This window comes from Alosa sapidissima, chromosome 9, assembly GCF_018492685.1.
Source record: "Alosa sapidissima isolate fAloSap1 chromosome 9, fAloSap1.pri, whole genome shotgun sequence".
Taxonomy (NCBI): domain Eukaryota; kingdom Metazoa; phylum Chordata; class Actinopteri; order Clupeiformes; family Clupeidae; genus Alosa; species Alosa sapidissima.
The window spans coordinates 35,675,814-35,702,685 of record NC_055965.1 but is presented as its reverse complement, the minus strand read 5'-3'; the positions used below and the strand labels follow the sequence as shown (position 1 = coordinate 35,702,685).

Sequence of the window (26,872 nt, the reverse complement as noted above, 5' to 3'; positions counted from 1 at the left end):
TTTTGAGACTTGTTGAATCACTTCCATCATATGTCAAATACAGGGGACATGGAACAGTCTCCAACCATCATGACTAAGGGCATACAAAGTCAAAGTCAAAGTCAGCTTTATTGTCAATTTCTTCACATGTTCCAGACATACAAAGAGATCGAAATTACGTTTCTCACTATCCCACGGTGAAGACAAGACATATTTTACCAATTTAGGTCCACAGACAAACATAACATTCAAGTAAACAAAAAAGTAAGTAAATAAGAGGGCACATATAATAATGAAAAAATAAGAGCAGCAAAATGTGGTTGAAATTGTGCATAGACAGTCAATAAAAATACTAGTGCAAATTCAGGCCAATAAAAGGCTTGGGTAGTTCTGTTTGACCTAAGTAAGAAGAAAGTGGCATAGTGGTGCAAGTTATGTAAGAGCAGCAGAAGTGTTGTGTTTTCAGGACCACCAGTTGTAAAGTGTACAAGTGTGCAAGTGTGCAAGTGGAGTAGTGCAGGCGGCCATTTTGGGTCCAATGTCCAGGATGTTATGTAGCTGAGGGTGGAGGGGGGAGAGGAGGGAGAGAGTTCAGCATCCTTACGGCTTGGTGTTGTAAGGTTGGATAAGGATACTTGTAAGCTTTGACATGGACAGTTTTTTTGTCATTCCGATTACACTATTCTGAAATAAAATGTTGAATCATCTGTTGGCATGATGTATCCGATATGTTATATTCCGTTTTGGTGTTTACAAGCATTCTAGAATCTTTGATCAGAATAGCTGTTGCTGATTTGCTTTTGCTCAAGAAGCTACAGCAAGCGACCTGATTGACTGTATACACATGGCTGTTCAATTGGAATAAGAGCGGAATACACCACCCCTTTCATTCCGTACAAAATTCGAATTGGATCGGCAGTTTTATTCTGATCAAGGTGTTTGTATGTGTAATTTTATTCCAACTTAAATCAGATTAAAAGTGTCCATGTAAACCCATTCATTGTTATTATTATTATTATTATTATTATTATTATTATTATTATTATTATTATCCCTCTATACCAATGCACCACATAGGGGGAGCCACAAAAGAACAGTGTGTGTGTGTGTGTGTGTGTGTGTGTGTGTGTGTGTGTGTGTGTGTGTGTGTGTGTGTGTGTGTGTGTGTAACTGACAGAACACTCTTCCTCCAATAGAGGGCATCAGCAGAGCAAGAGAGAGAGAGAAAGAGAGAGAGCAAGAGAAAGAGAAAGAGAGAGAGAAAGAGAGAGAGCAAGAGAAAGAGAAAGAGAGAGAGAAAGAGAGAGAGAGAGAGAGAGAGAAATAGAAATGGGATGAGTCTCAATGTCCGCTCTAAGCTCTGTACCCCTCACGGACGTAACAGACATCACCTGCCAAGTGTCCTAGACATTTGAGAAAAAAAGGGGAGAGTGAGGCTTTTGTTGAAGTCTCTGATGAAAGACAAACTATACTACATGAACTATAACTACATGAACTGTCCTATACCTGTACTGTCTTCCACATAAGGCCTTACTATAACATGAACTGTACTGTCTTCCACATAAGGCCTTACTATAACATGAACTGTACTGTCTTCCACATAAGGCCTTACTATAACATGAACTGTACTGTCTTCCACATAAGGCCTTACTATAACATGAACTGTCTTCCACATAAGGCCTTTCTTTCAACAGTTTTAACATATGAAAATCACATGCACATTTACACACACACACACACACACACACACACACAAATGGCAGGTAGTGTGTCTGATCTTCTACACTGACATGAGGTGATCAAGTAACTGAAGCCCTAACTCTCCTCCTCCAAATAAGGCCTTCCTGAAGGTCTAACTTAAGCGTATGAAAATCATTCTCGTTGGTGGAACACACTGCCAGTTCCTACAAGGGCAGGGACATCCCTCTCCATTTTACATTTATAGCACCACTTACAACAAGTCTTGCTGATCCTAGCACTTACCACCTGTCTTGAACTGACACTCAACTGTTTAAAGCACTCACAGATGCACTTATTCTTACTGTACTCTACCGTTTTTAAATTGTCCTAAAATTGTTGAGAGAATTACTTTAAAACTTAAACTGTTTACCATGTTGTTAGTTGCTTTGGTTAAAAATGTGTCAGCCAAATGAAATGTAATGTAATGTAATAAAGGTGATGGGGGGTGGGACAGCTGTTATCTCAGGGGGTATAAGGTGATGATGGGACAGCTGTTATCTCAGGGGGTATAAGGTGATGATGGGACAGCTGTTATCTCTAGGTGATGATGGGGGGTGGGACAGCTGTTATCTCAGGGGGTATAAGGTGATGATGGGACAGCTGTTATCTCAGGGGGTATAAGGTGATGATGGGACAGCTGTTATCTCTAGGTGATGATGGGGGGTGGGACAGCTGTTATCTCAGGGGGTATAAGGTGATGATGGGACAGCTGTTATCTCAGGGGGTATAAGGTGATGATGGGACAGCTGTTATCTCTAGGTGATGATGGGGGGTGGGACAGCTGTTATCTCAGGGGGTATAAGGTGATGATGGGACAGCTGTTATCTCAGGGGTACATATAGGTACATATATACTTAATACTTGACCAATGGCTGTAACCCTATTACTTCAACCTATTCTTGCACTGATATAGTTTTTTATAGGGTATGGCTATTTGCACCCCTGGTAATAATAATAATAATAAAGCTTTATTTGTATAGCACCTTTCATACACAGAATGCAGCTCAAAGTGCTTTACATTTGAAGCATGTAACACAATAATAGTCAGTCAGTCATTATCAATCACTTTTCTTTGCTGTTTATGTTATACTCAGCAACATATCAAAAATATAGAAAATGACGTCATAAGACTGGCAGCCTTAACCCTCTTACCCCCCACAAGCACGCCATATGGCAACTGTGGCAAGGAAAAACTCCCATATTCCAGGAAGAAACCATGAGCAGAACCTGACTTAATAGGGGGAGCCCATCTGCTTCTGGCTGGCTGCGCCCTCCAATAGTAGCAGATGTAGAATAATCTGAAAATGTAGTCTACAGGATAAGATGAGTTAACTAAAAGCTTTCCTGTACAGGTATGTTTTCAGATCATTTTTAAAAATATTTACTGAACTCGCCTGCTTGATGTACAGAGGCAGGGTGTTCCATAGTTTGGGGGCATAATGGATAAACACAGCTTCTCCACTTTGTTTGTGGAGCACTTTGGGTACGATTAAAAGATTAGAATTGGATGATCTAAGTTTCCTTTGTGGTTGATAAGATATTAAAAGCTCAGAGATATATGAAGGTGCTATGCCATTCAGAGCTTTGTAAGTAATTAACATAACCTTAAAATCAATTCTATAGGAAATAGGGAGCCAGTGCAGTTCAGCCAACACAGGGGTGATGTGTTCTCTCTTCTTAGTCTTAGTTAAAAGTCTAGCCGCAGAGTTCTGTATGAGTGCCAATTTCTTTAGATGTTTTTTGGGAAGACCAGTGAAAAGTGCATTGCAGTAGTCTAACCTGCTAGTGATAAAGGCGTGAATTAGTTTTTCTGCATCTTGTTGAGTTAAAAAGGGCCGCACTTTGGCAATGTTTCTCAAGTGGAAATAGGCTGTCTGAGTAACTTTACTGATATGGGGCTTAAAACTTAACTCTGCATCTAAGATGACACCGAGGCTTGTTACTTTTGGTTTGACCTGGTGTGCCAAGTTCCCCAGATTACTAAGAATAATATCTCGCTTTAGTTTTGGTCCAACCAGAAGTACCTCTGTTTTGTCATCATTTAGTTTCAAAAAGTTTTTGCTCATCCACTGATTAATGGAGGTTAGGCATGCAGTGAGGGAGCAAAGGCCATCTGGGTTAGTTGGCTCCACAGAAAGATACAATTGGGTATCATCTGCGTAGCTGTGGAAGTTTACATTATGCTGACTTATGACGTTTCCCAATGGAAGCATATATAGAGAAAATAGCAGGGGACCAAGGCAGCTCCCCTGGGCCACACCAAAAGGCAAGTCATGTTTTTCAGATACATGATCTCCTAGACTGATATAAAAATCTCTGCCAGTAATGTAGGTTTGAAACCAGTTTAGAGCATTATCAGAGAGACCCACCCACTTCGCAAGGCGGTGAATTAGGATGCTATGATCAATGGTGTCAAATGCCGCACTCAAATCCAGAAGAATAAGGATTGAGACTTTGTTTGAGTCGGTAGCTAGTCTGAGATCATTGACTATATTTACTAGAGCCGTTTCTGTGCTGTGATTTGATCTAAAACCTGATTGGAATTTTTCAAGGATACTGTTTTCGTTGAGGAAGGTATTTAACTGATTGCAAACAACTTTTTCAAGTACTTTGCTCAAAAACGATAGATTTGATATAGGCCTGTAGTTGCTCAGATTGGTATGGTCAAGATTTGACTTTTTAAGTAAAGGTTTCACAACAGCGGTTTTAAAAGCAGTTGGAAATATACCTGTTTCTAATGAGGTATTTATTACCTTGAGAAAAAAGGGAGCTAAGCCATCATATACTTTTTTGAGGAATGTAGTAGGGATTGGATCTAAAACACATGTTGAGGAGCCGGTTTGAGTTATAATTTTACCAAGCTCAGATTGAGTAATAGTGCTAAAGGACCTTAATTTTGGGGGGCTGTTTTTGGGTGTACTATCAAACATATTACTTGTGTTACCAATAGCCTCCCTTATAGAAATGACTTTGTTTTTGAAGAATTAGCAGTGTATGCTATTAGTACCCTGGTGCAATTAGAAGTGAATTCTATTCGTACCCAGGTGCACACAGCAATGTGTTCTATTGATACTCCGTCTGGTACAAATATCAATGTATGCTTTCCGTACCCCGGTTCACACAGCAATGTGTTCTATTAATACCCTGTCTGGTACAAATATCAGTGTATGCTATTTGCACCACTGTGCATTTACTCTGGCATATTGATCACACAATGTAATAAAAAAAAAAAAAACGAGCAACATGTTTTTGTTGTTACGTCACAGGGTGTGAATAGCTCCGCTGTGTAATAGACACTCTGAATAAGGTATGCTGTTTGCATCAATGTATAGTTAGAAGTGGATGCTATTCGTACCCTGGTGTATATAGTATTGTATGCTATTTACACCCGGGTGCGTGAACTAGCTAATAGTTGCAATCAAAACTTCCGTTTGAGAACCAATTCCTTGTTCAAATTGCGCACCTTCTCTCCAGAGACGTTGGTACATGTGCGCAGTCTGTGACGAACTCTGCAGGTTCGTCTGCTTCCCCTAGTGGTTGTTTTGTTTTTCAATTTCCGACAGACGCTGACAACCCTAATTGGTCCTGTTGAGTACCTGTAGGAGGCGTGCCAGGCTGAACAAAAGGGCTCTCCCGTGGGCTAAGCGTATTGTAATAAGTGGGGGCTCGTCTTCTAGTATCCTGTAACTTTGTTGAAACTTAACTTCGTTACATTTGTTTGTAAATTCGATTATCTCTGAGCCTTGTCGGCGTTGTACACTATCGCCTGGAGCGCCTGGTAAGACATCCTGATGTTTTTTTTGCCTTTGTTTAGTTCACCTTCGTTTTTGAATAGCTGATTTCTTAGTTGTGACTCTTTTGTTCGCCTGACGGTGTTTTGAGAATCTCAGCCTTAGCTGTAAATTACTCTTCTGTTACTTTTTCTGTCGCGTTTGCACTTAGGCATACATATTTTGTTGGCTTTGAAATTGTGGATGACATTGAATTGAATTGTATAGCGTAGTAATTTTGTTACAAAACGAACTACTTTGATATTTGTTTGTCTCTTATAGATAGAGCACTTTGCGCTTTGTAGTATAGCCTGGACTTTTTCTTTTTTCTTTCGATTAAACAAAGGTTTCCCTGTTAGGAGTGGATCGTTTGATTTTGCGATTTGTTTGTATTTCTCGTGTATTTTTGCATCCATCTTTTTCGTTGTGCAGTCACGGGGTACGTAGATAGATAGATAGATAGATAGATACTTTATTGATCCCCAGGGGAAATTCAAGGTCTCAGCAGCAGCATACATACAACACAAACACATTCTTTAACAGCAGAAAGAGTAATTAAAGTATATAATATAAAAAAACAACTAAGCAGTAAGGACAGTAGAAGATAAAGAATATGCTAAATATACTAAAATACAAATTATACTAACACTTAATACAATATATAAAAATATACTAAAATACAAATGACAAAAATACAAATTATACTAACACTTAATCTAAATCAATTCTAAAAACAGTATCCACATAGTGGTGATTAATAAATCAGAGGCGCTTGCAATGACTGAGGCAAGGACTGAGCCTGTGATTCTCTGTGCATAGTAAGGTATGGTAAGGTGCTCTAAGGTGCTCTGTGTGAATGAGTGTCATGGTGGTAGTGCAATGGTGATAGTGGTCATGGTGATAGTGCAAATGAGTAAGTCAACAGTGCAACAATGCAGAAATAAAGTAAAGTCTATATATCTATATATTTAACTATTTAAGAAAATGCATAAGTGTGGCCACAGTTCGGCTGTGGCATGGAGGGGGGTGGGGGTTATGCATGTGTGCTGATGTGCTAATATAGCACGCAAACAGTGAGGCATAAAGACAGTGGTACAAGTGGCTAGTGGACAGACAGTACCAAACATGGAGGGGGTGAAGAGGCAGACAGACTATGCGAGCGGTTGTCTCGGGAGCACACAGGGTGGAGGTAATTTTGGGTGTTTGTCCAACTCTCCCCGTAGATGGCGTTGATGTGATACTAGGAAATAACCTAGCTGGTGTGTGGAAGTGCACTGGCCCTCACTGAGGTGCGTCACGAAGATGCGCAAGACCCCCCTGATGTCTTCTCCACGTGCGTAGTCACGCGTAGTGCTCACCGCGCTGCAAAAGAGGTGGATGTTGATGGGGAGGCCGCTGGCACCCTGGAGTCTTCTCTTCCTTGGGAAAAGCTTCCCTCGTTGTTGTTGCGGGAGAAAATAGCGGACAAACAGAGACAAGACTCCTCTTTAAAACCCTTGTTTGATCGGGTTAGCCCTGAAACAGACAAAATAGACAATGGCTATTTTTTAAGTGACAAGGTGTTGGTGAGAAAGTGGGTTCCGCACATTGGTTGCTATGTGAGAAGCCCACTCATGCAGGTTGTAATTCCCGAAAGTATTCAGCCAATGATTTTGAAAATCGTGCATGATAACATGGGGCACCTTGGAGTTAAGAAAACGTATGATTATTTGATGCAGTATTTTTACTGGCCGCGCGTCAAGCGCGATGTGTCAAAGTATATTCGGTCATGCCACACCTGTCAGCTGACGGGAAAACCAAACCAGGCTATTAAGCCTGTGTCCTTGTCACCCATTGCTGTAGTGGAGAACCCTTTTGACCACCTTATAGTTGATTGTGTTGGTCCCCTCTTCAAGTCTAAGTCTGGAAATAGCTATCTTTTGACCGTCATGTGCCAGACAACTCGCTATCCGGCTGCCTATCCCCTTGCGCTCTATCAAAGTCAAACCGATTGTGAAGGCTTTGACTCAGTTCATCTCGATCTTCGGGATACCGAAGGTCGTACAGACGGATAGAGGCTCGAACTTCACCTCACATATTTTTGGGGAAGTGTTGCATATATTAAAGATTAAGCATAACCAGGCGTCCGCTTATCACCCGCAGAGTCAGGGAGCGTTAGAACGCTTCCACCAGACATTAAAATCTTTGCTTAGGGCATATTGAGTGGAGCTCGCTGGTGATTGGGAGGAGGGACTCCCTTGGCTACTGTTAGCCACGAGAGAGGTGACACAGGAGAGCACTGGATTCAGTCCAAATGCTCTGGTGTTTGATCATTCAGTGTGTGGGCAGCTAGCCGCGTTGCGAGAACAATGGGCTGCTGTAGAATCTCCGAAAAAACTCACCGATTATGTTGATGGTTTTAAACGGAGATTATATGAGGCTGGAAAGAACTGATGCGGTTCCTAGGTATGATAGGCTTCTACCGGTGCTTCTGTAAAAATTTCTCCACGTTTGTGGAGCCTCTAACTGGTCTCTTGAAGGCGTCAGCTAAGTTCCTCTGGTCTGCCTCCTGTCAGAACGCGTTTGAGTCAAACGACTCCTCATGACCTCACCAGTTCTAATGGCTCCTCAATTTGCAAAGCCCTTCCAACTTGAGGTAGACGCTAGTAACGTTGGGGCTGGGGCAGTGCTCTTGAGGTGGACGCTAGTAACGTTGGGGCTGGGGCAGTGCTCTTGAGGTGGACGCTAGTAACGTTGGGGCTGGGGCAGTGCTCTTGAGGTGGACGCTAATAACGTTGGGGCTGGGGCAGTGCTCTTAAGGTGGACGCTAGTAACGTTGGGGCTGGGGCAGTGCTCTTGAGGTAGACGCTAATAACGTTGGGGCTGGGGCAGTGCTCTTGAGGTGGACGCTAGTAACGTTGGGGCTGGGGCAGTGCTCTTGCAGGAAGATGAAAATGGCCTTCGCCGGCCCGTTTCTTACTTCTCCAGAAAATTCACGCCATATCAATTGAAGTACGCTGTTATTGAGAAGGAAGCACTGGCCCTCATTTGGGCCTTACAGCACTTCAAAGTATATGTCGGAGGACACACACCTCTTATAATATATAGCGATCATAACCCCTTGACGTTTTTGAATTCCCTGCAAAATCCAAAACAAACCCTTATGCGTTGGTCGTTATTCTTGCAGCCATATCACTTGGAGATCCGTCACGTGACGCGCGAACAACGTAGTGGCGGATGCTCTGTCTCGCGCTCTCGCATAATGTCCTACTGTTTCCTTATGCTAACATGTTCTGCCTTTGGTCTCCCAGGGCCCGGGATTAGGCTAAAGGACTGATACATTAAGAGTTTTAAAGAAACCGGACAGATGAGTATTACCTCATACACTTTTGAATTATTATTTGTTGGTGTTAGGTGGTTGAATAAAGAAAGTATTATGTATGTGTGCTGTTTATATTGATATAGGCCTATATGTGGTGTTTTATGTATTTTGACTGTTGACTTTGGGGGTCAACTTTGTATGGGGGGGATGTGACGAACTCTGCAGGTTCGTCTGCTTCCCCTAGTGGTTGTTTTGTTTTTCAATTTCCGACAGACGCTGCCAACCCTAATTGGTCCTGTTGAGTACCTGTAGGAGGCGTGCCAGGCTGAACAAAAGGGCTCTCCCGCGGGCTTGCGGGAGAAATTATTTTGAGCGGCGTTACATGACTTGTCTTGAGAACTGTATAGCCAAATAAACTCATTGTAATGATATTGAAACGCCCGGTGTCTCTCAACTTTATTGCAGTGTCTAAGCGTATTGTAATAAGTCACTCTGCCGAAACACATCATGCAGGAATTGAAACCCGGTCTCCTCCCATGTCTGTGACCACTGCACTATCTACTTCCACAACTACAATAGTGTTTCCAGGTAAACTTACAGTTCATAGGCCTGAGTGTCATATTCACAAAATGTTTGTTTGCTAACAAACTGATGGTTGTATGTGTTCACTGAACAAAGACTATGAAAATAAAACACAACTTTTCAATCTAAAACTTAATTTCAACAGATATTAGTGCCGAAACCTTTCAGAATTCTTCACTTTCTGCTGACCAAAAAACTAATGTCTTGTTTTTTGTACACGTGAGCAACGTCTTTTTGTTGCTATGTCACAGGGTGTGAATAGCTCAGCTGCCAAGGTACGAATATATCTATCTATCTAGTTACAGCATAGTTATCAGGTCCGGCTCTAGGCAGGGGCCAGGGTGAGCTAAGCATTGTGTCTTGACCACCCAAACAAAGTCAAAAGTTTTTTTTTCAGTTGTGCATCTGCGCAGTGTGCAGTCTCAAACTCAGCTTGGATGTAGATGAGTTGGTGTTGAGTATAATGGAAGCTAGCTGGTAGCTGTGCAGTGGGCTTATGTATGTGTGTTAGGTAAACCCCCCATAAACCCCCCTTAAAAGAAAAATTGTGGCCATTTTTCACATAGATCTCATTTTTCATACATAGTTTCTCTAAGTTACTGAGTGCTGTTGGTAGGAAACACCTTGAAAGCAATCAGTGCTCATTAAAAGACGGACTTCCCGGCTCATTCTTTCTAGGCCTACTTATGTTAATTTGAGTGTTGGCTTGCGTTTTGATAGGCTAGTGTTCTAGTATACACAGACTCTAGAAGTTAGCACACTGATTAAAGGTGCCATGTGTAATGTCCGCCAAAAAATCAATTCATACTCCACATTCCATAAAAGATGGGGCAGTATACCTCCAGAAAGTGAGTTGATCTACCCTAGAGTAACAGACAACAGCTAGAACAGCAAGGCTCTACATGACTTTAAATATGCTCCCAGAGTGTAGCATTGTAGCTGCCTGGCTACTCTAGCTGTTGCAAAGGATGGGCAAAAATACATCAAAATGTATTTTAAAATAAAATCATCGTACACTGACTATGAGACATGCCATGACCTGCAAACAGTCAACAGATCAATATGCTGACCTGCCTGTTACATCTCACAGCCTTAAATATTGTATCAGAGATGCACTCAAAAAGTCACAATTAAACTTGGCAAGCAGTACAAAGTGGAGACAAGTCTCTGACATCATCAATGCGTGCCCAGACTGAGCAATGTTGCAGGGCAACCACATAACCGGTTCCATGTGTTCCAATTGGATGATCGAAGTTCTCAAGAAACTGATCATTAAAGGAACACCAGGCAAGCCTGATGCTTTTTCTCCACGAAACTCCCCCTCACTCGGTCTGAAGCTCTTTTCCTTTTCTTTGCATCTTCCGTTAAGGGTTTTCGCTGCTTCTTCGCCGGCTCTGCCATTATACACACGTTTGCAACTATCGCTAGAGTTTCGTTAGCCTCCCTCTGTGCTGTGGATGCAGGATGTAAACTGATCCTGCTTCGGTCGGCAGGTGCGATACACTGAACTTGCAAGCAGGATATTCTTCCTACAGGCAGCAGGGGCAGGCGAGAGAGTCTTCATTCGCCCTGTAATGAGTCATTTAACCATATACCGAGTAATTAACACGAAAACGTTGCCTGGTGTCCCTTTAACGTTCTCAAGAAACTTGTTGGTGTGTGTGTGTGTGTGTGTGTATATATACATTACTCATCTTGCACTGGAATCATCTTCCTGAATATCAATATTCTGCACACAACAACTCTGGACAAATAAGTCAGACACTGCATTCATTATTTTGCACTTTTATGATGTCATCACATCACCAAAATTAGATTATAGGTTGTACCAAAATATTTGGCAGTATTTTTAAGCTACAAAAAAACACACCTATGAAGTATTTTGATACAAAATATGAAGCCATTTTCTTCAACAAAATAAAATACAAATGACAACATACTATTTTGTATACTTACATTTACAGGGCGAATGAAGACTCTCTCGCCCGCCCCTACTGCCTGTAGGAAGAATATCCTGCTTGCAAGTTCAGTGTATCGCACCTGCCGACCGAAGCAGGATCAGTTTACATCCATCATGAAGGCCTTCTACACTTCAGCGGTTGAGAGTGTTCTAACTGGTAGCATCATCACCTGGTATGAGAACTCCACAGTTAGAGATTGTAGTACTCTGCAGAGAGTAGTGCGCTCAGCTGAACGTACTATAAGAACTCAACTCCCTGCTCTACAAGATATCTATTCCAGAAGAGTACTCCTAAGAGCCCAAAAGATTCTGAAGGACTCTTCTCATCCTAGCAATGGATTATTCCTACCGCTGAAATCAAGAAGACGCCTATGTAGTCACAAAGCCAGAACTGAGAGACTCAGGAGAAGTTTTTATCCCCAGGCCATCCGAACTCTGAACTCACACTATACTGACTTTGCACACATTCACTCCTCAGCACTCTCAAACATTTCCCAACTCTGAACTCACACTATACTGACTTTGCACACATTCACTCCTCAGCACTCTCAAACATTTCCCAACTCTGAACTCACACTATACTGACTTTGCACTCATTCACTCCTCAGCACTCATGACCCCCCCCCCCACACCCACACACACACCCACACACACCTACAAGACTTTTAGCACTTTTACATCCCTCTCCCTATGCTACAGACCTTTTATTTATTTTCTTGTTTCATCACACGTCAAAACACACACACACACACACACACACACACACATATCTGACTTTCTCCAAATTTTGCACACTTTTTATTTATTATTTTTGATTTCTCCTCCATCTACCCATGTCCTTGATTGCCTAGCCTTTCTGCCCCCCCCCGCCCCCACCCCAACACACACACTTACATCATCACTGTCATCACTTCACATACATACAGCACACTGCTTGCTACAGTAAGCCTCCTCTACATACTTGCTGCACGCTGCACACTGCCCCCCCCCCCCCCCACACATACACAGCACATTGTCTTCAGGATCTTCTCCAACACACATCCTCTACATACTTACAGCACACTGCCCCCTCCTGCCCACACACACATCTTCACTGTCATCACTCACATACATTACATACAGTACTCTGCTTGCAATATTAAGTCCCTGCCCCCCCCCCCTCCCCCCCCTACATACACAGCACATTATTTCATCAGGAAGCTTCTCCAACACACATCCCCAACATACTTACAGCACACTGCCCCCCCCCCCAATACACAGCACATTGTCTCATGAGGAAGCTTCCCCAACACACATATTGCACACTGCCCTCTCCCCACATACACAGCACACTATCCCATCTCCCCTGTCATCCCCCCAACACACACACCAAGACCCCTGGCAGTTGGGTTAGCCCCTTGAGCCGTGGATCTGCCCAAGGTTTCTTCCTTGGTAAGGGAGTTTTTCCTTGCCCCTGTTGCTCTTGGGTGCTCCTTGTTGGTGCCCCCCCCCCCATTCCCAATCCTCCCCCACCTTTTTTATGCAGCCCTTGCCACTTAATCTACTAAACCCCTCTTCTACTGCACTTTTTACCCCCCCCCATTAATGCACAAATAGGCTGACACCAGACATAATTTCACTGCATTTCTTACTTCCAGTAACTATATGCATGTGACAATAAACTTCCTTGTATCCTTGTATCCTTGTATACTTATTTCAAATACATGTATCCGAAATACTGCCTATCCCTGGCTGTGGGCTGCAGCAACTCAAGTAGTACTGATTGTTTTGTGTTTATTTTGTGGTTATGTTAGTTTTGATCCAATGTGACTGCTTTGCTATGTTGTCCACCCAAAATTTCGACCAGCCCACCCAAATGTAGTAGGGTAGAACCGGCCCTGCCCTTGCCCCAAATGTAGTAGGGTAGAACCGGCCCTGCCCTTGCCCCAAATGTAGCAGGGTAGAACCGGCCCTGCCCTTGCCCCAAATGTAGTAGGGTAGAACCGGCCCTGCCCTTGCCCCAAATGTAGCAGGGTAGAACCGGCCCTTGGTAGTAATGCAAATCACATGAGTCCTTCTAACTTGAACATAAAATGCTCGTTTCCAAAACGCCAATACACAATACTTCAGCCTTCTACTTGATATGAAGCATATTGAAATTGCTCACGTTTTGTCTTTGTTATGTGTGTGTTCTTAGTTTCCAAAATGAACTTTTACTCACTGAAACAGTGTCACCACATGGTTGTTCTTGCTCTACAATGTTAGTATTTAGTTGTTTTGTAAGAATAGTAGTCCTACACTTGACTGAAGTCACACATTACTTTCTAAAATATTTAGCAACCTCCACCCCCCTTACAGTGTAACTAGTCATTTGTACACAGAACTACTACATACATCTCAAATTGGAACTGTAGTCATTTGTACACATAACTACTACATACATCTCAAAGTGTAACTGTAGTCATTTGTACACAGAACTACTACATACATCTCAAAGTGTAACTGTAGTCATTTGTACACAGAACTACTACATAAATCTCAAAGTGGAACTGTAGTCATTTGTACACAGAACTACTACATAAATCTCAAAGTGGAACTGTAGTCATTTGTCTAGTGCATGTATTCACAACACTGTCATGGTTGACCGCATATGACAGGAATGTGGGATGAATATACAGACATGGAAAAAGGGGTGGAATGTCCGCACACTTGCTCCCATCAGGATTTTTTAAATGACTTTCCCCAGTGTAACGTTTCAAGCTTACGCTCTTTATCAGACTGCAAGTGTGCGGACATTCCACCCTTTTTCCATTTAGTAGCCTAGCACTTTTTGTCCAGCACCTGCCTTGGATGTACGCACCAACAAACAACTTTTCATATGAACATACCCACATACACACACATATACACACACACACACTTAGTTGGAAGTTGGAGAATTTATAGCTTTCTGGTGATCTGCTGACGTTAACTACACACCCAGAAGGTGCTATGTAATTATTAGTATTATCACAGTATAATGAGTATTATCATTAGACATTCCACAGTGAGGAGAAGTTCTCCTCATCTCATTAACAATTCTATTTCCTCCTCAGCAGCATAGTTGAGTTTATAGTTTTCTGATGAAGTTATTTACTACTGTATATCAGCTGTGTCACTCTCAGGAACTTCAAGATATATAGCCTTACGATTCACTTGCACAACTTGAATTGGGAACCTCAGGCACAGATATGGTAAAAAACACACAGGTGGTTTTGGCCTATTGATTATAATGTGGCTCATTGAAAGCTCTGTGAAGGATTGGAGTGATATTCTTATCTTTTTAAAATTACAGTGTGTGTGTATGTGGGGCGTGTATGTATATATGTGTGTGTGTGTGTGTGTGAATGTGCTTGTTTGTGCTTATGTGTGTGTGTGAGCATAGGCGCTGATTTATGGTTCTGTCGGTGGGTGCTCAAACAATTAAATGCCCAATACCAACACCCAAAATAAACCTTATGCAAAAACATAGCACATGAATTAAATGCCCAATACCAACGGCTAAAATAAACCTCATGCAAAAACATAGCACATGAATTAAATGCCCAATACCAACTGCTGAAATAAACCTCATGCAGAAACATAGCACATGAATTAAATGGCCAATACCAACTCCTAAAATAAACCTCATGCAAAAACATAGCACATGAATTAAATGGCCAATACCAACGCCTAAAATAAACCTCATGCAAAAACATAGCACATGAATTAAATGGCCAATACCAACGCCTAAAATCAACCTCATGCAAAAACATGTATGCATTACAGCACCTTAGGAAATCAACAGCGGCCGACACACACACAAACACACACACACGACACACACACAAAAACGCCAATAAAGTCTGCTGGAGTCTGTGGGTGTAACCGCCGAGGAAATTTCTTAAATGCTGTTAAAGGCAAATTTGTAAATGTAATAATTTGTACACAGAACTACTACAGAAATCTCATAGTGGAACTGTAGTCATTTCATTGTTGCCAATTTAGCGACTTTGTATACAGAAAGTGTATCAATTAATATACAAGTATATTAAATCAAATATATTTAAACTCTTAAAGTTGCCTATTATGAGTAGGAGTAAAGCAAACAGGACTAAAGGAGTTTAAAGGGCCATCAGTTTTTTTTGTTTGTTTGGGGGGAGGGGGGGCACGACGTGCTGACGTATTTAATATGCAAATTAGCGTGTGATATCATCTAGCAACATTTAGCGACTTTTGGAGCTGGCTTTAGCTACTTTCCATTTGAAATAGTTGCCAACACTGAGTCATTTCTACACAGAACTACTACAGAAATCTCATAGTGGAACTGTAGTCATTTGTCTGGTGCGTGTATTTACAACACTGCCATTGTTATCCATGGTATCATAATTGACTGCACATGACAGGAATGTGGTATGAACATACACACACACTTAGCTGGCAGTTGGAAAATGTATAGCTTTCCGGTGATCTGCTGACGTTAACTACACACCCAGAAGGTGCTATGTAATTATTAAGTGTGCTTATTGTTCTTCTTAAGTTTTATTATTATTATTTTTCCCGTCTCCCTAATATTTTGTCAGCCCTAGCGCCTAGGCCCTTTGAGACAGAGACACCGTTCCAACTTTAAAACGTCCAGTCAGTACCGGTGTAAGTTGGTCGCGAAGATGACGTCAGGTGGGTGTGCCGTTCGTCCGCCATATTGGATTGAACAGAAAGCGAAACTAAATTTTCACAGGTCACAAATTTGATCCGAACGCCACGAAACTTGACGTACATTATCCTTGGACCAAGTCTCACAAAAGTTACCGGAAGGATTTTTGATTTTCGAAAGCGTTTGCCCGTCACAGCCAAACGAAATCGGCGGCGAAGCTCCGAAACAGGAAGTCGTCCATATCTCAGGAACACTGTCACATATCAATACCAAATTTTGTATTTGAACTGGGGACTCCAATGTGAGGGTGCATAAGCTAAAAAAAAAAAGAAAACATTCCAAAAGTTTCCATCATTTGGCAAACCACCCACAGGTATTTAGTAACTCTCACCATTCACCTTTGCACCATTCACCTTCTATCACAATGCCTTCCAAGTATGCTCAATGTTTCTGGGCAGCCACAATAGAGCTGCACAGTCCCGCCCACAGCCAAAATGCGGTTAGGTGCCGGATGTAATATTCCCATTCATTTGTCCTATTGACGTTTGGAAAAATCCGTTTTTAAAGAGTTTTACAGCATGTCTTAGGCTAACGAGCTACGGCATAACTCATAAGCATACAACATATCATTTCGAGTGAAAAAACGAAGAGAAAATCCAAAAAAAGTAAAAGGTACAAGACTGTGTACATATTTTCATTTCCGAGCGAAGGAACTACTCATCCCATAAACCACCACGCCTCACTGAATAATATAGGCAAAATCGGCGCGATTTATTTTGCCATTTCCAACCGGCGACAGCACGCAAACCCTTTCCTCCAAACAGTGATTTTTATATAGTGATTGTGCAGTTAATAGCAGTTATTTCATGAGTAATCGTGTAAATAATAGTGTTTTGATATTGAATTTTATATTTATCATCGTGTATTTTATATCGCGTGTGTGTGAAAGCGGTTAACGTTAACGGCAGTGCTTCGTAACGTTACCTGACTCATCCTATGCTGTCATCACTGCTCAGTCGGGCTGATGCATGGACTGGTGCATGGTCTGCTCTTGGACCACCATATTCAGTTTATTAATTTGCCGTGAATTATTACACAAAATGTTCATTAAATGCACGAAGTATTCCTAGGTTAATGATTGATATGAATCATACAGTGAATGAAAGGCTACAGTAGCCTAGCTAATGTTAACTAGCACTGCTAGCAGCATTGTTACCAACCTCCCTGCTTAACTCACCACAACTTTGTAGGTCTTGTCCCTCATGCTGGCCCTTAAAAAACCCACAAACTGACTCTCGGACACACAACAGTCAATAATGTGACCCGATTTAAAGTGGCTTTCACCCCTTTGGACACTCACTAAAACATAATATGTCATACCTGTGTTGCAGCATGTAGGCTAATGTTAGCTGCATTATGTAATGACATACAATGTCGGAAATGCTAAAGGTTAGCCTGTCGGCTACCTGGAAAGTTTGAGTGTTTAAACTAACATTTACAGTGGTCTATTTGATAGTGTATTGGCCCTGACTAAGTTCGTGTGATGTATAAACCCCAATCCTTGTTGATACAAGTACCAATATTCGTCAAGAAAGTTTTTAATCACATTAAGATTTTCGCCATAGGCAGTAAAAGACTCCGCCATCTTTGTCAATATTTTTCGCTGTGAAAGTTTCAAACTATGACCATAACGGCCTTTCCACCAATCAGAGGCATCACTGTGGGATTGTTCAGGATTGTGGGTAATGAAGTACTTAGCCAAGAGATCGCGAATAAAAGGCATTTATCTCAAAACAAGGTTTGTGCCCCATGAACTCTTGGTGTCTATAGGAGCATATACAATCGCTTAGTACAGCCGTAGCTGGTTTTAAGTCTACCACGTGCAGTTAAGTTTTTATGGCTTATTCACCCCTTGCAGACACGTGACTTAAGTCACGTGACAGCTCCATGCTGGACGGCAAAAAGATGGGAGACGGACGGCAAATTACATTATGTCATAAAGATTATGATGAACTGAACACCATTACTATAACATCTTTGTAGTTCAATGTATTGCTGTTTGGGGTCTGATAGTCAAAGAAGATGCCAGTGGTGTTGTTAGATGAAATGGGTCATGATCGCAAATGTAAAGTTATTAAAACTGGTGGTAACAGCAAGGGGAGATAACGTTACGTTAGGCTACTGTAATTAACATTATGGTAAATGAACACCCATAGTATTTCTGGACTAAAATATTGCAAAGCGATTTGGTTACTTTATTTGTCTTGCTTTTATCAGTTGTAACATAGTCAAAACGTTAAGAATGTCATATCAGAACATGAAATAATAACTAGCTGCCACACTTAGAAGCTAGCTATTCTAGCTAACGTTTATCGTAGCTCATAGTGCTAGGGCTAATGTAACTCGTCAGTTTGTACGTTGCCCAGCAAATAAACGTACTTATTACATGTCTTAAGTTAAAGAATTGAAAGAAATAGGAAATTTAAAAAAAACTTGAACGGTATTATCTGTTTACATTCAGATCTTGCCAAAGACTTTGCCTAAGTGCTATCTGCCGTCCTGTTCAGAGTCTATGGTTGCTATAGCAACCGCTGCTGTGCTTCATACACTGAGGAGATAAGCATGCAATTGTGGTTGAAATACTCCCGAAACACAAAGAAAACAAAACAAAATATATCTATGCAGGAACATGGGATGTTGTTGTATTCCAAACAATAAGCCAACAGTCGTGGAAGGGCATTACTACGGTTAAATCTCACTATAATCTCCTAGCTGTGCGATATGTCCCATTACAACCCATTGATTTGATTCGTGTTCTTGCCGTCCACTAGGCTATTTTGCTGTGGCGCGAACAAAACGTGACGTCACTTGCAAGGGGTGAATACCGCAATTGTCAATGGAGAAATTGCATTGAATTTTTACATCCAGCATCAGCGGGACTGTGCAGCTTTATGTCTCTGGGCAACCTTGCCCAATCATGAAATCCTTGCTCTGCCATAGGACTAGTATGGACTTACGAACTGAAAAAGCAAGGAGAACAGTAGCTATATATAGCTTACATAATAGAGTTGTTTTCACATTGATGGTATTCGAATTAAATTTTTCATTATTGTTAAATATCATGATGGGAGAGTATTATTAAAAATGTTACAAGTATGCAAATGCATATGTTTACGGGCATTTAGGTTTTACTGTGTTGTTTTGTTGTAAAGACATGCAAGGCATTCTGGGCCATGTAATGAACAGTGGTCGGCAGCACTCCATAGGCTACGTATTAATATGAATAGGTGTTTCTGTAAACCTAGGGACAATAAACAGCTATCTCTGTTACAAAAACGAGCTGGTAATCGCTCATTGAAGAGGGAACTATGATAAAAAGATTGTTTTCCTAAAAGCATGGAGTTGACAAAAGAATAAACAAGCAATGTCACGTTAATGTTAAATAGCCTACATCTGGACGCTAGGTGGCAACGTTGTATTACAATTCAACAGTGTAGCCTACTTGAAATACGATGTGAGATTCACAAGTAAGGAAGGTGCAAATATTATGTAATTTATCATGGGAAATTATTGGAAATGTTATTTCTTGTTTATTCTAATTGCAAACCACACACATCCATTCGGAAGCACACGTACACATTTAATACTGAAAGACTATCATTTCGTTCCGAGCCATATACCTTTATATGGCTCTGATTTCGTTTATTTGATGTTGCCTAGCAACACAGCCTTCAGAGCAAAGATTCTAGAACAGGGCTTCAGAGAGACACGTTTTGAGTTTGTGGCCAAGAACCTAAAATATCGGTTTCCATGTGTATGTGCTGTATGGTGTGCGTCCTTTATGAAAGTAAGTGTTTTATACAGTTAACGTTACAGACATAATGAGTCATGTTGTAGTGGTCAACATAAATGTGCCCCTTCTGTTATTAGAATGCTAAGCGGAGAAGCTATGGGAGAAGCATGCTAAGCAGAGATTTAGTATCATTAATTTCTTGTGTGGCTAGCTATAGGGAGGAGATGTATGTTGCTAATTGGGATTTATGTTGTTTAGCGTAATGCCATGGTCATTTGATATGAGATGCTTGCACTCGTAACTTCGTCACTTGTAACTTTAGGACTGCTATTTTTTTTATTAACAGTAATTCACGAAGCACTTTAGCCCTAAAAGTAGCACCTAAGTCTGTGACAGCTTAAAAAGAAGTTGCAAGGACTCCTAACCCAATGTTTTGAAATGCGTCTACTATTGTCTACAGGAGCTTCCAATCGCGAGGGAACTTGCATTGTAGGCATAACTAAGAGATGCAATAACACCACCAACAACCAAAAACTAGCCTACTCATTGTCAACATGTACATGAAATGTAACGTTTCATGTGAATCAAATTAAAATGTTTTCTTTGCAAACGTAAGCATAGGCATATGGTGACAGATTAATTTAATAATGCTGCTGTGTGAATCACAGTAAGCGCGAATGAAGTGGCCACTTCTTAATGGGACCCACTGTATGGAAGTGGGCTAAGTAAAATAGAGATGTTTTAAATAATATAAGGTTAATCAGAATTCTACGATATGCCCGCTTGACAACGGCAGAGATAGAACTGGCCTTTGGCCATAGCAACCATCCATTTAGAATGACTGGCCTTCATAGCAACCAAAGATCTGAGCTGTGTTGCAATGTGAGGCAAAGTATAGAAAGGTGATGAAACATACAGAGACAGGTCAAGAAATATAGTGCAATGTAGACAGTAGTATACAGTTGATTTACAGACGGTGGTTTAGAGTAATATGAAGTATTCCTTTATTCTGAGAGAGGCTACATCAATAGGCTCTCAAAACAACCCCAGGCTCACAAAACAATCCCAAACAGACATAAGGTCTTTATAGAGCAAATCCATATAGATTATTTGTCAAATAAACCAGTAAAACATAATTTGTGGGATGGAATATATAACATTCACACTCATAGCTCATATTTTTTTAAAATAAATCAGTGAAAAAGTATCCTGACAAACAAGCAGCTTTTTAATGCCTTGGTCATATTTCATAATTTCAATTCCTCTGTAGGTTACCTGATAGCCCAGTTTGAGAGGCGCAAGACGCGTGACATTATTTATTTTTGCAGCCAATCACTGCTGTCATTTTATTTTATTGATTTGATCTCAGTCATAGAAGCTAAATTCGAAGGCAGGCCAAAGGTAAAATCCAACGAATCACATTCAACCCGCAAGCCAATAGTTGAATAGCCCTCTCCTAGAGCTTTTGAGATATTGCCACTGCTCCAACACTGAAAGGCACTGTTACAATGCCTGGATCAAGCCAGGTTCAGCATAGCGTATGCCACTGTCTGCTCACGTTGCTGACCGGACCAGGGCAAGCACACTTTCGCAGTTCCCGCCGGAAATGCAGTCTAGTTAGTATTATCACAGTATAATGAGTATTATCATTAGACATTCCACAGTGGGGAGAAGTTCTCCTCATCTCATTAACAATTCTATTTCCTCCTCAGCAGCATAGTTGAGTTTATAGTTTTCTGATGAAGTTATTTACTACTGTATATCAGCTGTGTCACTCTCAGGAACTTCAAGATATATAGCCTTACGATTCACTTGCACAACTTGAATTGGGAACCTCAGGCACAGATATGGTAAAAAACACACAGGTGGTTTTGGCCTATTGATTATAATGTGGCTCATTGAAAGCTCTGTGAAGGATTGGAGTGATATTCTTATCTTTTTAAAATTACAGTGTGTGTGTGTGTGTATGTGGGGCGTGTATGTATATATATATATATATATATATATATATATATATATATATATATATATATATATATATATATATATATATATATATATATGTGTGTGTGTGTGTGAATGTGCTTGTTTGTGCTTATGTGTGTGTGTGTGTGTACTGTTCCAATACAATACCAAATATGTGTCGTGCCGTCTATCTAAACACAGGTGCAATCCCCTCTGAGACACACAACACCAGACTGAGTCAGATCACAGCTACAAATTTTATTACAAGGGTCAGCAGCCACACACATTCAGCAAAATGAGCAGCACCTCAGCAATACACCAACATAAATCCCGCCCGCCCACATGTACATCAGGCGTACCTCTGAACGAAGAGATTAGCATTACCAGCCCCCCACTAGTAATTTAGGAGCCACACATAAAATGCAGTCAGAAATGTTCACACTATACATCCACATAGAAAACCACAACTCAAATGAAAACAAAAGAAAAATAAGTGCTGTAACACCACTCAGGGGATACCAAATCCCAGGACCCTGCCACACATACAGTCACTACAAGGATATTCACACAGGTGAAAATGGGAGAATCAGCACAACAGTTCCACACCATGCCACACTTTTAAATAGTCTCCCTTTCCCGTCCTGCACATACATGCCTCCTAACTACTAAGCTTACAGCCCCACCCAACAAAACCCGTACATTAATAAGAGGTGCTTGCGAGGTCCTAGCCCACCCCTCTGAGCGGGTGTAGGCCTACTGTCTGACCAGATAGAGGGAAGAGTTAATCAAATTTGGTCGGCGGCAGTCCCCCACGCCGACCAAAATAAAAAGTCAAAACCAGCACAGTCAATAACACCAACCGCAGCCCCACCAACCAGTGTCCTTAGCACAGTCCAGTCTTCAGGGGGCGGGGCGACGGCGATCCACTGGCTCTCGGTAGCCTGCGTTCCAGTTGCCTACCGCTCCACTGCACACCCATACGCTGCCGGAGAAAGGGAGAAACTCAGTCCACACATACAACCGCAAGTCAGCCCACTCACTCCAGCTTAGACAATGGTATAAATTACTTTCCTCTAAGTAGGCGATCACTCGCGTTGCACTCCCTCTCCCTCTACGATGCCACTTCCGGGTTTGCGTCGGCTACTGCTTTCAGATCTGTGCCTCCAGGAGACAAAACACATTCTCACACACCGAAATACCCCTTGATGGCCCATTCACACAGGCATACAGAAGCAGGAGAAAGCACTTCCCTTAAGTCGGCATGTAAACATGCTCTTCTCCCGCACCGATCGGCTGCTGAAGGATTGTTGTCATTTCGTTGCTCCTCTCTGTCGCAGCGTGATGACGCCACTCCTCTCGAGCCCCCTGGGAAAACGAGTCCCCTCCCGGTCAGGGACGTCCCGTATAAAAAGGATTGTTCCCGCCACCGTCCCAATCTTTCAATTAACAAGCTGTGTGCGATTTGTCCATTCAAGGAGTTCCAACGCAGTCCACACAGCCAGCCAGCAATCACACATAATTAATTACCTTACAGATTACACTGGATTACACACATATTTCCCTCCACCAATTTACCCACACATAACATAAAACATCGCTATGCCCCAGTCATCATACGACATTCCCCCCCACTTTGTCAGTGGTCGTCCCGACCACTAATCCCCGTACCTAGCCGGGGGACACCCCAAATTAGCTCGCTGAGACCGCCGTGGCTCGAGTCCGGCTGCTGCAGCCCCACCACCCGGCCCCCCCCCCCCCTTACCTCCGGTGACATTCCCCCAACTTCCCCAGTCCCACCTGGATTATCTACCTCCTGGGAACCTGGTCCAACCGGGCAACCAACTGGCCACCACCCCCTCTCCGTTTCTCCCCCGGGTTCGCTCTGCACTGCAGTCTGACCCCCTGCCAACTCACCTATGCCCCCCTGAGCCCCATGTGGCCAGCTGCTGGGTTGAACACACAGGTTATTCTGGTGGATGGTGCGTAAGGGCCCGTCTTGTCCCTCCAGACAGATCACATAGACCGGACGATCCTTCCTGGGTTGGCTCTGGACCACATATGGATGGGGATCCCAGTGATAGCCCAACTTGCCTCGTGCCCTCCGACGGAAATCCCGCACCAAGACTCTCTCTCCAGGCAACAGGGGTGGTGCCCGTCGGCCCCGATTAAGCCGGCCTTGATCCTGCTGTTGCCGCTGCTGCGTTCGCTCTTTCACCAGCTGGTACGCGTCCAGGAGGCGGTCATGGTGCTGTTGGACCCAGTCCTGCGGGGTGGCTCGCTGCTCCGGCCTGACCAACCCTGCTGCTAGGTCCACTGGAAGGCGAGCATGACGCCCGAACACCACAAAGAAGGGAGCCAGACCGGTCACACTGTGTGGTGTGTTGTTGTATGCATGCACAAGCCCTGGAAGATGTTCCGTCCATCGAGAGTGTTCTCTTGGGTGCAAAGTGTTCAACAACCTAATGATCGTCTGGTTCATCCGCTCGCAAGCGCCGTTACCCTGCGGATGATAAGGCGTCGTCCTCACCTTCCGGCACCCGTACAGCGCACACATTTGCTGGATTAAGTCCGCTTCAAACGATGGGCCCCGGTCAGTCAGAATGCGTTCCGGACATCCAAAGGGCTGCAAAACAGTCCTCCAGAGCACCCGTGCAGTGGTAGCCGCCGTCTGGTCGGTTGTGGGCACAGCAAAAGCAAATCTGGAGAAGAGATCAACCATCACCAGTATATACGGATGGCTATCCCCAGGGCGCCGAAGGGATAGATAGTCCAGGGCAAGGGTCTCCCAGGGGTAGCCACTCTCAATGGAACACAAGGGAGCCCTTGGGCCAGCGTCCGCTCGGCCGAGGACACACTGATGACACTCTTGCGCCCACCTGTGGCTGTCCTTGGTCATCCCGATCCAAAAAAGGCGCTCCCGCAGCGCTGTCAGGAGCCGGAAGCCCTTAGCATGGCCCAGAGCGAGGTGATACTGGCCCCACAACGATCTCCTTTCAGCCGCTGGGGCCACGATTGCCACCTTGTCACGCCCAGTGGTTGAGGGGTGTCGCCGCACCAGCACACCCTCTTGCACCTCCAGCCTCTCCCATTCTCCCAGCAGCTGCCTCCCAGTGGGCTCGAGGGCCTGCCGCTCTCGTACGGTTGGTCTACTTCCCTGCTGCCGCCACTGTCGAATCTTGGCTAGCTCCGGGTCCCGACCCTGGCGCTCCACCCACGAGTCCCGTTCGGAGTCCCCCCGTCCTGGCTCCAGTGCCTCAACGAGTCTCGCTGCCGTAGTCTCTGGGAGCCTGGACAGTGCATCCGCGTTCCGATGATCAGCCCCTGGCTTGTGCCGCAGAGTGAAGTTGTAATTTGCCAGCTGAGCCTGCCACCTCTGCTCCACCGCTCCCAGCTTAGCTGTCTGCAAGTGGAGCAGAGGCCTGTGGTCAGTGAAAACTTGGAAAGTCGAGCCCCACAAATAGTCTCTAAATTTATCAGTTACTGACCACTTTAATGCCAAGAGTTCCAGCTTAAAAGCGCTGTAGTTCTGATCGTTTCTCTCAGCATCATGGAGTCCACGGCTGGCATAGGCAATCACACGCTCACGGCCCTCCTGGACCTGAGCCAACACCGCCCCCAGTCCGTGCAAGCTGGCATCGGTATAGAGGCGAAACGGAAGAGAAAAGTCCGCATAAGCCAGGACAGGGGCCCTCAGTAATGACTCTTTAAGGTCCTGGAAGGCCTTTTCACACTCCGGACTCCAGTCGATAGATCGCGTCTTACCCCCTCCGGTTCCCCTCAGCAGCGCATGCAGCGGCCCAGCCCTCCGCGCAAACGCCGGAATGAACCGGCGGTAGTAACCGACGAATCCAAGGAATGAGCGAACCTCCCGGATGTTTGTGGGTGTGGGCCACTTCCGCACTGCTTCCGTTTTCTCCGGGTCGGTGGCCACCCCCCCTGGGGTCACCACATGGCCGAGGTACTGTACTGAACGCTGGAACAGCCGGCATTTGGCAGGTTGTAGTTTTAAGCCGTGCTCGTGCAACTTGGCGAAGACCTGCTCCAGATGGCCTACATGAGAAGAGAAGTCTGGTGAGTATAGAATTATGTCGTCTAAATAAATCAACAAAAACTCATGCACTTGCCCCCCAAGACAACGCTGCATCAATCGCTGGAAGGTCGCTGGTGCATTACATAAACCAAAAGGCATTCTCTCAAACTCATACAGACCGAGTGGAGTCGCAAAGGCTGTTTTCTCTTTGTCAGCAGGCAGGACCTCCACCTGCCAGTACCCACTGGCAAGGTCAAGAGTGGAGTACCATTCAGCCTTCTTCAAGCTGGTCAGGGACTCCTCCACCCTGGGGAGAGGATAGGCGTCTTTATGTGTGACCGCATTTAACTTCCGGTAGTCAACACAGAACCTCCATGACTGGTCCTTCTTTTTCACCAAGACTACTGGACTTGCCCACGGACTGGCGCTTTCACGAATAACCCCTCCCTCTAACATATCACGCAGTAGCGTCCTCAGCTCGTTGTAGAGGTTGGGTGGCACTGGTCGGTAGCGCTGGCGAATCGGAGCAGCGTCTCCTGTGGGGATGGTGTGATAGACAGCCTCAGTACGGCCGTGGTCCTCCTCACTTTGGGCAAACACCTTCTGCCAATGCTCGAGCACACCCCGAAGCTGGCCGGACTGGGGAGGCGTCAGCCCATCGGCCCCCTGAAGCAGAGTAGCCAAACAGGTAGGAAGGGAACCACTCACTGGCCTTACATCCACCTCCACCACTGCCCCAGTCTCTCGCCGGAGAACCAACTGATTCGGCGCTTGGACATCATCCCTTTCCAGGCGTAGGACACGTGCTAAGGGTCGTCGAGGGGGAAGCACCACTGGGTAGGGATGCGGGTTACACACCCTCAGCAGTACTTTGCCATCTTGCAGTCGGGCCACCGCACGGCCCACACACCACTCTTGCCCGCCCTGGTAGCAATCTTCGAGTAGGACATCCTCCTGACTGGTTTTAACGGCCCCAGGGACATGGGCCCACACTGCTGTCTCAGTCTGTGGCGCCAGCTGGATTGGGTTGGTTGTGCGCAACCGGGCCACCCCGAGGCTGGGTCCCCGGTGTTCAGCTGCTTCAATCCTTCGGCAGGCAGC

At 43.9% G+C, this 26,872-nt stretch overlaps 1 protein-coding gene across 10 annotated transcripts in view; it reads left to right on the top strand.

The window, feature by feature from the left end:
* LOC121718788 (NACHT, LRR and PYD domains-containing protein 3-like) overlaps positions 1 to 26,872 on the top strand; it is a 1,510,793-nt gene that overhangs the window by 72,719 nt on the left and 1,411,202 nt on the right. The gene's annotated exons all lie outside the window — the stretch shown is intronic.